At 42.0% G+C, this 9,751-nt stretch overlaps 1 pseudogene; it reads left to right on the plus strand.

Moving 5' to 3' along the window:
* Positions 1 to 597: 597 nt before the first annotated feature.
* On the plus strand, positions 598 to 2,041 carry LOC102762717 (annotated as a pseudogene).
* Positions 2,042 to 9,751: the final 7,710 nt, after the last annotated feature.

Consider the following 9,751-nt stretch of genomic DNA (forward strand, 5'->3'; position numbering starts at 1 on the left):
TTCCTTTCCACTCTCTCTAAAAAAAAATCAATGGAAAAAATATCCTGGGGCAAGGGAGGATTAACAACAACGAAAAATTCCTAGAAACATACAATCTTACAAAACTGAATCAGGAAGAATCAGAAAATCTAAATAAACACATTACAACTAAAGAAATTAAAGTAGTAATCAAAAAATTACCAACAAACAAAAGTCCTGGACCACATGGTACCATAGGTGAATTTTACCAAACTTTCAAAAAAGAATGAACATATAACCTTCTCAAACTATTTCAAAATATTCAAGAGGAGGAAAGACTACCAAGCTCATTTTACAAGTCCAGCATTACCATAATTTCAAAACAAGATAAAGATATTACAAAGAAAGAAAATTAAAGGCCAATATCCCTGATGAACATAGATGCTAAAATCCACAACAAAGGAGTACCAAACCAAATTCAGCAATACCTTAAAAAGATCATACACCTTTCCTTGTTGACCTTGAAGCAAGGCGAACGCATGGGGACTCCGCACTCGGACCCGCCACTGGCCTGCCCTACCCTGGGCGCTGTGCTGCACCACATGAGGGCCATCCTAAAGCCAGAATTGAAACTATAAGATGTCTGATCAGGACCCTGGGGACATCAGCCCCCTCCAACAAATGGTGGCCTCAGGTGCTGGAGGTGTGGCCACTTTCCTCTTCATGACTCCCCTGGACGTGGTGAAGGCCTACCTGCAGTCTCAATGCCCCTCAATGACCAGCAAGTTGATGCCTCGCTCCAGACTCTGGAGCCTCTCTTGTGCCAAACTGCCCTCCTCTCTCTGACCCACAGGGAAGTGCCTCCTGTACTGCAAAGGTGTCCTGGAGCCTCTGTACCTGTGCCCAAATGGTGCCCGCTGTGCGATCTGGTTTCAGGACCCCACTGGCGTCACTAGCACTATGGATGCCTTTGTGAAGATAGTGAGACATGAGGGTACCAGGACCCTGTGGAGTGGCCTCCCAGCCACCCTGGTGATGATTGCCAGCAACCGCCATCTACTTCACGGCTTATGACCAACTCAAGGGCTTCCTGTGTGGTCGAGCCCTGACCTCTGACTTCTATGCACCCATGGTGGCTGGTACACTGGCCCAGTTGGGCACCGTGACTATGATAAGCCCCTTAGAGCTGGCATGGACAAAGTTGCAGGCTCAGCATGTGTCATACAGGGAGTTGGGTGCCTGTGTCCAAACCTCCATAGCTCAGGGCAGCTGACACTCACTGTGGCTGGGCTGAAGCCCCACTGCTCTTCGGAATGTGCCCTTTTCAGTCCTGTACTGGTTCAACTATGAGCTGGTGAAGAGCTAGCTCAAGCCAAAGGACCAGACGTCAGGGCATCAGTTTTGTGGCTGGTGGCACCTCAGAGACAGTGTCTGTCATCCTGACTCCACCCTCTGATGTGGTGAAAAATCAACCCCAGGTTGCACTGAGAGCAGTTGAGGCTATGAGAGTGTCACTCCGACACACCGACTCCACCTGGCTGCTGCTGCGCAGGATCCTGGCTGAGTAGTTTCTGGCACCAGGGGACTCTTCATAGGCTTCCTCCCAAAGATCATCAAGGCCGCACCTTCCTGTGCCATCATGGTAAGCACATATGAGTTGGGCAAATGCTTCTTTCAGAGGCTCAACCTGGAACAGCCTCTGAGCCAGTGAGAGGAGCAAGGGGATGAGGGCCCCATCTCTCCCATGGATGATGTGGGGGCAGGAGGAGACTGAGGCAAGTGCCTAGTCCTCAGGGGAGGAGGCCTCATTTTTCTTCCCAATCAGCACAGCCTCAGGGGTACCAGCCACCCCTTTGAGGACCACAGCTTTCTTCCTGCTGGTCCTGACCCCAAGCCCTAAGGATCATCACTTTCCCACCCAACACCCCAAGTTTAAGATCAAATCTGTTAACTCTCTCCTCCCCCTGCCCTCTCACCCATTTTCCTGTGTTTGTTGTAGCTGGGCCTGCCCCCAAGGCCCACAGAACCCTGGATCTGGCCAGTCTGAACCCATTGCTATTAATTCATTGAGTGTAAAGATGATGCATTTAGGGGGGAAAAGGGGGGAGGAGAGGATCACACACCATGATCAAGTAGGATTTATTCCAGAGGTGCAAGGTTACTATAACATCCACAAAACAATAAGTGAGATACACTACATAAACAAAATTAAAGATAAAAACCACATGATCACATCAATAGATGTAGAAAAAACATTTGACAAAATCCAACACCCATTTATGGTAAAAATTCTCAGTACGGTGGGAATAGAGGAAATATACCTCAACATAATAAAGACCATATATGACAAGCCCACAGACAACATCATACTCAATGAGCAAAAACTATAAGCATTTATCTTAAGATTGGGAAAAAGAGATGCCCACTTTCACCACTCGTATTCAACATAGTACTGAAGTCCTACCCACAGCAATCAAACAAAAAGAAGAAAAAATAAAAGGCATCCAAATTGAAAAGGAAGAAAACTGTCATTACTTGCAGATGACATGAGAAACCTAAAGATTCCACCAAAAACTACTAGAACTGATAAGTGAATTCCATAAGGTAGCAGGATACAAAATAAATATCCAGAAATCAGTTGCGTGTTTATAGACCAATAAAGAACTATCAAAAAGAAAAACTAAGAAAACAATCTCATTCAAAATTGCTTCAAAGAAATACCTAGGAATAAACTTAACCAAGGATGTAAAAGACCTGTACTCAAAAATTTATTAAGATACAGAAACAACAAAGTGAAGAAAATACAAATAAATGGAAGCATATACCAGGCTCATGGATAAGAATAATTAACATTATTAAAATGTCCATACTACCCAAAGCAATCTATAGAGTCAATGCAATTCCTATAAAGATACCAATGGCATATTTCAAAAACTAGAACAAATAATAAAACAATTTATATGGAACCACAAAAGACCTCAAATAGCCACAGCAATCTTGAGAAAGAACAAAGTTGGAGGAATCATATTATCTGACATCAAACTACACTACAAAGCCGTAGTAATCAAAACAGGTTGGTACTGGCATAAAAAGACACACAGATCAATGGAACAGAATAGAGAATCCAGAAATAAACCCACACCACAATGGTCAATTAATATTTGACAAAGGAGGCATTCTATACAATAGGGGAAAGATAGTCTATTCCAGTGGTTGCCAACCTTTCGGATCTCACGGATCACCAGTGGTCCACGGACCACCAGTTGGCAACCGCTGATCTATTCGATAAATGGTGTTGGAAAATAAGACAAATACGGGCAAAAAGAACTAACCCACCTTCTTATACCATTCACAAGAATAAACTCAAAATGCATTAAGCCCTGGCTGGTGTTTCTCAGTGGTTACGGTGTCGGCCCATGCACCAAAGAGTCACAGGTTCAATTCTCAGTCAAGGGCACGTGCCTGAGTTGCAGATTTAATCCCCAGCCCTGGTCAGGGAGCATGCAGGAGGCAACCAAATTGTCTCTCTCATATCAATGTTTCTCTCTCTTTCTCTCGCTCCCTTGTCTATCCCTCTTCTCTCTCTAATAATCAATGGAAAAAATGTCCTCCGGTGAGGATTAACCAAAAAAAAAAACACAAAAGGGTCAAAGACTTAAATGTTAGACTCGAAACCATAAAAATTCTAGAAGAAAACATAGGCAGTAATATCATGGACATTTTTTTGTAGCAATTTTTTTCTGATATATCACTTCGGGTGAGAGAAACAAAAGAAAAAAACAAATGGAACTACATCAAACTAAAAAGTTTTTGCACAGCAAAGGAAACCATCAACAAAATGAAAAGACAACCCACTGAAGGTGAGAACTTATTCGCCAATGATACATCTGCTAAGGTATTAATATCCAAAATTTATAGGAATTCATACAACTGAACACCAAAAAAAAAAAAAAGTCAATCCAATTTAAAAATGGGCAAAAGACCTGAATAGACACCTCTCTATGGAAGACATATTGAAGGCCAATAAACATATGAAAAGATGCTCAACATCACAGGTCAAGGTTGAGAGTTTGATCTCTGGTCAGGGCACATACAAGAATCAACCAATGGTATAAGTAAGTGAAACAACAAATCAATGTTTCTCTCTCTCTCTCTCAAATCAATAAAAAAAAAGTTAATTTTTAAATAAAAAATAAAATTTATGCAATGGTTGATTTTTCTATTTCACTCTGCTGTTGTTTTGGTGTTCTGAGAAACATTTTATGTTCTATTGTATATTTCAAACAAAAATACTGGAGCTCATTTGGAAAAATAAAAATGAAAATAAAAAGCCTACCCATGCTTTCAAACCCAGTTCAAATTCTCTCTCTCTAAGAAATTTAACTAAATACTCCAAACTAAATAAATCCTTATCTTTCTCAACATAAGCTCACTCATTTACAATCTAATTATACACAGCCATCAGATATAAATTATATAAGCATTATCTAATTTTCATGTATTTTTATCTAGCTTCTCCTCATTTATAATAGTACTAGAGGCCCGGTGCACAAAAATTTGTGCACTAGGTGGGGAGGGGCGTCCCTCAGCCCGGCCTGTGCCCTCTCGCAGTCTGGGACCCCTCGGGAGATAACCTGCAGGCTTAGGCTGCTCCCAGGTGGCAGAGGGCAGGCCCATTCCCTAGGTGCAGCCCCTGGTCAAGCTCAGAGCAGGGCCAATTGGGGTGCTGGGGCGCCGCTCCCTGTCATGCACAGAGCAGGGAGGATCAGGAAGTTGCGATGCCACCCTCAGTCATGCTCAGGGTAGGGCTGATTGGGGGGTTGGGGCACCGCCCCCTGTCACACTCAAGCCAGGGTCGATGGGGAGGTTACGGCGCCACCCCGGCACGCACAGAGCAGGGCCCATCAGTGGGTTGGGGCGCTGCCCCATCATGCGCAGAGCAGGGCCCATCAGGGGGGTTGGGGCGCTGTACCCTGTCACACACAGAGCAGGGCCCATCAGGGGTTTGGGGAGCTCCCCTCTGTCACGCACAGAGTAGGGCCCATCAGGGGGTTGAGGAGCTCCCCCCTGTCACCCACAGAGCAGGGCCGATCAGGGGGTTGGGGCGCTGCCCCCTGTCACACTGATCCCGGTGCTGGGAGGCCTCTCGGCTCCGCTGATCCCGGTGCTGGGAGGCATATTACACTTTTACTATTTAGGATAGAGGCCTGGTACACGGGTGGGGGCCGGCTGGTTTGCCCTGCAGGGGGTCCTGGATCAGGGTGGGGGTCTCCACTGGGGTGCCTGGCCAGCCTGGGTGAGGGGATGATGGCTCTTTGCAGCTGGTCACACACCCTTCAGGGTGGCAGTCCCCACTGGGTTGCCTGGCCAGTCTGGGTGAGGGGCTGAGGGCTGTTTTCAGGCTGGCGAGTGACTGAAGCTCCCAACCCCTCCTTTCTTTCTTTCTTTTTTTATTCTGGGCCAGCTTTAGCTTTGAGGCTTGGCTCCAGCTCTTAGGCCTCCACTGCTGAAAGCAGGTTTCTGGCCTTTGTTTACCTTCTGTATTTGAAACTATGTTGCGATCCTGCTGGCTGAAGCCCTACCGACTAAAGCAGGTTTCTGGGGTTTTGTTTAGCTTCTATATTTGTAACATAGTTGCTTAGAGTTGCAGCTCAGAGGCCTGCAGCAGCAGGTGGGGAACGTTGGAGTCCTCCGTCACTGAAGCAAGCAAGCCTCATGTTCACTTTAAGCTGCCTGGCTGCCGGCCGCCATCTTGGCTGGCAGTTAATTTGCATATTGCCCTGATTAGCCAATGGGAAGGGTAGCGGTCGTACGCTAATTACCATGTTTCTCTTTTATTAGATAGGATTAAAAACAACAACGTTTCACATTTAAAGAGTGATTAGGACAAACCAGGCTTTGTTCTAAGCATGAGCACACATTACCTCATTCATTGTTTACCTGAACCCAGTAGGGTGATTAAGTTATTATATACATTATTTAAAGTAAAAATTATACAGAGATGTCTTTGTAAGTCCCCCCACCCCCCACCCCTCTGCCTAGCATTGTAACTCACCTCATGCATGGAGGGGTAAGGGAAAAGAACTAACAGTACTTTAGCACTATCCCACTTATTCAGATGTTTCTGAATAAGATATCATAGGGGAAATGAACTTTATCATATAGCACTGATTCTAAGTATGTATCTTTCTTCTGCAGACAGAGTAGTATTTCCTTTCTTTGGACACCCAACTATGGGTACATGTTCAAGTCTTTGTCCTAGGTTTTCTTTTTCCTTCTTCAGTGACATGATCTAGTCACATGGCTTAAACTATCAACTCCATCAGTTAATTCCTGAACCTACATTTCTAGCCAAAAGTCTGGACAGATTTCTTATCGGAGGCCTAATTCTGTAATACTTTTGCAGAGTTGTTCTGCTGGCATCTCTGGATCAAGGTATCCAAAATAAAAATCATATCCTGCCCCTTAAACTTATCTTTCCTGTTCCATTCTTAATCCACTTTCCACTTTAAACCACCTCTATACCTTAAGCCAAACAGTATTCAAGTATTTGATTAACTGATCTTACTCTAAACCAAAATTGCTTATCCTGTCTTGAAAGAATAGCATCTGTTTCAATTCCTATTTTTCAATCAAATAATTTAATAAAATATTTAACTTTTTTCTTTCAAAAGAGAACAGTTTAAAAGTTTACGAATTTATATCCAATGAACATAAGCAGTGGTTAGCAGTCAGATAAGCAAATTGACTGATTACTCACTTCACTTCTCATTAAGTTAAAAATCATAAGCAGCCATGAAAGTTCGGACAATTATAAAGTTTTAATTGTTCCTATTCTTATGTATTGTTAAATTAATGAACCATTTATTTAAAAAAGGATATAGCAATATTAAGAAAAGACACAATTAAATAATTATCAGAAACAATATAAACCATCAATAAAAATCTAAAAAGATACTGAGCTCCATTTTAAAATTAAAATTAGCCCAGCCAGTGTGGCTTACTGGTTGAGCATTGACCCATGAATCAGGAGGTCATGGTTCAATTCCCAGTCATGGCACATGCCTGGGTTTGGGGCTCAATCCCAATAGTGCATGTGCAGGAGGCAGCCAATCGATGATTGTCTCTCATCATTGATGTTTCTATCTCTCTCTCCCTCTCCCTTTCTCTGAAGTCAATAAAGACATATTTAAAAAATAAATAAAATTTAAAGAGATACACATTTTCACCTATCATACTGGCAAAGACTAAGAAGCCTAAAATAACTAATATGTTGGCAAGGGTGTGAGGAAACAGACACTCTCACTTTGATAGGAGAGTAAATCAGCTTTTGGAGAATAATTAAAAAATGTCAAAAATTTTAATACAATTCCACATTTATAAACTTATTCTATAGTTTATTTGAATGTGTGCACAAAGATACTACGTAAAAGTGGGTTCACTGAACATATCTGCAATTAAATATTTGGGAGCATCAAAAGGGAATTGCTTAAATAAGTTATGATCTATATATATAAAAGGCTAATATGCAAAGTGTCCCCTTGGGAGTTCAACCAGGAGACCAGGAGTTCGATCGCTCACTATGACGTGCGTTGACCACCAGGGGGTGGCGCTGAACAAAGGAAGACCCTGGCTGGCAGCCAGAAGGAAGGCCCCAATTGGCCCTGATCGCCAGCCAGGTCTAGGGACCCTATCCATGCACAAATTTTGTGCACCAGGCCTCTAGTACATCTATAAAATATCATATGGTCAACAAAACAGCTGTAACAAATTTATATGTATTCACATGGGAAAGTATCTGAAAACAAATTGGAAAACAGTACGCACAGCAAAACCCAACATGTAAGTTTTATTATGTATATTATATAAATATTTCATTGTATATACAAAACAAAGCCCACAGCTATTTATAGTGGTTATCTCTGGGGAGAGGGGTGGATCTCACTTTTTATTTTACATATTCTTTGAAATTTTATGTTTTTAATTTTTTAAGAAGTCAAACCAACAATTACCTAAAAATGAAAAATTTATACACGTTGGGGTTAAAGATGCTGTTAATAAATATAAATTCCATGGCTAGAGGAGTAGGGACCAGCAGAGAAGGAACCCTGCCAGGCCACTTCCCTTCCTATTCATATTTCCTTTTCTCCCACCTCAGGTGTCAATCTGGACCCAATATAATTTGAAGTGAGTTGAGACTTCTCAGATTTCTGGGCAAAGATCCCAGAGAGCAACTCTGTTATAGTATGAGAGGAAAAGAAAGGGCAGGCAATATCCATTCACAGTGATAGAAAGGGAAATCCTCATCTTGGCTGAGACAATTATTTCTTTTTAAGAGAAGAACTTTGTGTTCTTATGTTTATTTTAAATCTCCTTCCTTTACTGTTGTCATAAGGTGGTCCCAAGTTACTTTTCTACCCACTTCTGATCAGCACTGGGCTTAGAAATCAGTAAGAACACAGTTTGTTAGAACTGTTTATGAATTAAAGGTACTCAACAAGCACCTTTGGGACTCTGAGAAATTTATTTATTTTGATGCAGACTTCAAAAATTATGTCTTAATATCCTAGTCTTCAGTTATAATTTGGAGGTGAAGGTGCATAATGGTTGAGTTCTATGTATGCAAGGTGTTATTAACACAGTGGTTATCGCAGTAAGAAGTGTTCACGTAATATCTTGGATATGTAATTATGTACATTTAAAACAAGAAGTAACCCCACTTCAAACTTCAAAAGCTTCAAGAATTAACCAAAGAGATCTCAAATTTTAGTTGTTACATCAAAATTTATGCTGTGAATAAAAAGTAATAAATAAAACTTATAATTGGGTATTCTGTCCCAGAATATTTAAATTACAATACTATAATCCTAATTATACTCCTGGTTGAACTCCCAAAGGGACACTTTGCATATTAGCCTTTTATATATATAGATCATAACTTATGTATAAAGATGTATCTCAGTGCTTTTTTTACTCATTCTACAGCTAAAAAATATTCTGTATTCAGTTTCCATGCAGTATCATTTTAAAAATGCACTGTGCTCAGGACTCCTCAGTAAGCTTTACTGGCTATTACTGACCAATAATAAATCCTGAAAACCATTACAATCAATCTCCAGATTTCCCAAAGACATGGAAGTAGCTGCACCCCTAGATGGCTTCATTATTAGTATTCTCATATATTCAAACATTCCAGTAATCGTTTACTTAGAGGAAATAAAAAATAACTTCCTCTGTGAATTCTAGTCTACTAACTTGGTAAAGCTAAGTAAGGATCACTCTCAAGATACACAACTAAAATTATTTCTTTTTTTTAACTCACTAGAGGCCCAGTGCACAAAATTCGTGCACGGGGTGGGGGGTCCCCCTCAGCCCAGCCTGCACCCTCTCCAATCTGGGACCCCTTGAGGGATGTCCGACTGCCAGTTTAGGCCTGATCCCGGGGATCAAGCTTAAACCGGCAATCGGACAGCCCTCTCACAATCCTGGACCGCTGGCTCCTAACCACTCATTTACCTGATTGCCCCTAACTGCTTCTGCCTGCCAGCCTGATCACCCTCTAACCACTTCCCTGCCAGCCTGATCGATGCCTAACTACTCCCCTGCCAGCCTGATCATCCCCAACTGCCCTCCCCTGCTGGCCAGATAACCCCCAAGGCTTTTGTTAGTATAGATATGACCCTTCACAGAAAATTTCACTAACCCTGCTTTACAATAAGGGATTGACGATTGAATCATTGGGGCCAGGCACCAAGATTTCCTTTCTTTGGACAGTGGAGGGAATAATTATCTT

The sequence above is a fragment of the Myotis davidii genome, unplaced genomic scaffold (genome assembly GCF_000327345.1).
Source record: "Myotis davidii unplaced genomic scaffold, ASM32734v1 scaffold955, whole genome shotgun sequence".
Taxonomy (NCBI): Eukaryota; Metazoa; Chordata; class Mammalia; order Chiroptera; family Vespertilionidae; genus Myotis; species Myotis davidii.